At 35.8% G+C, this 827-nt stretch overlaps 1 non-coding gene across 1 annotated transcript; it reads right to left on the bottom strand.

Annotated features, from left to right (window-relative positions):
- Positions 1–346: 346 nt before the first annotated feature.
- On the bottom strand, positions 347–469 carry LOC115068022. The gene has a single exon (XR_003847390.1). It is a non-coding gene; the product is annotated as a small nucleolar RNA SNORA30/SNORA37 family (small nucleolar RNA).
- Between the last annotated feature and the right edge of the window lie 358 nt (positions 470–827).

Below are 827 nucleotides of genomic sequence, written 5' to 3' on the forward strand. Positions count from 1 at the left end.
CTGAGAGTTCAAAGCCAGCCTGGTCAACATAGTGAGTTCCAGGCCAGCTGGGACTACAGGGAGACCCTGTCTCAAAACACAAAAATAAAAAAACATTAAGAAAGCTGAGACACTATACCATAGTACTTCCACTAGAGAACACTGATTCCCTAAATTTTTTTTTGGCACATATTTCACCAATATAGCAATGTCATTTACTTTACATATTCAAATGTGTGAATATGTTAATTTTAATTTTTTGAAGAACCTCTATGTTATTTTTATGTAACTTTTTATTGATTCTAGAATTTCATATAGTGTATTTTTTCACATTGGGACAACCTCCCCCATCTCCAGCCCCTATCATCCCTGTTCCCTTGAGTGAAAGCTGCCACTGGTACAGTATCAGGGTAAGAATGTAAACAGGGGTTTTCTCTCAGCACCAGCTACCAAATCCTGGCCCCACTGACTAAGGGAAGACCTGTGCCAATGAATCCATAATTTTTTGATAGAATCTTACAGCTTGTAAACTAAGATAACTGGTTTGTAACAAAAAAATAATAAATTTACTTCATCATAGTAGAGGATACAGCTCAGAGTGCTTGCCTATAAAACCCAAGACCCTAGGTTCAATTCCCATTACTGCAAGAAAAGAACGTACTCCATCATCCATTACCATTCTCCTAAGGGTAAAATGTTAAGAGTACAAATTAGACCTATTTATATATGTGTGTGTGTGTATATATATATTAGACCTATTTATATATACATATTTATATATATATATAAATGTTATGTGTACTCATATGTGCATGTGCATGTGGAGGCCAGAGGTCAACCTAGGATGT

This window comes from Nannospalax galili, unplaced genomic scaffold (assembly GCF_000622305.1).
Source record: "Nannospalax galili isolate Female #2095 unplaced genomic scaffold, S.galili_v1.0 scaffold3728, whole genome shotgun sequence".
In the NCBI taxonomy this organism is placed as follows: Eukaryota; Metazoa; Chordata; class Mammalia; order Rodentia; family Spalacidae; genus Nannospalax; species Nannospalax galili.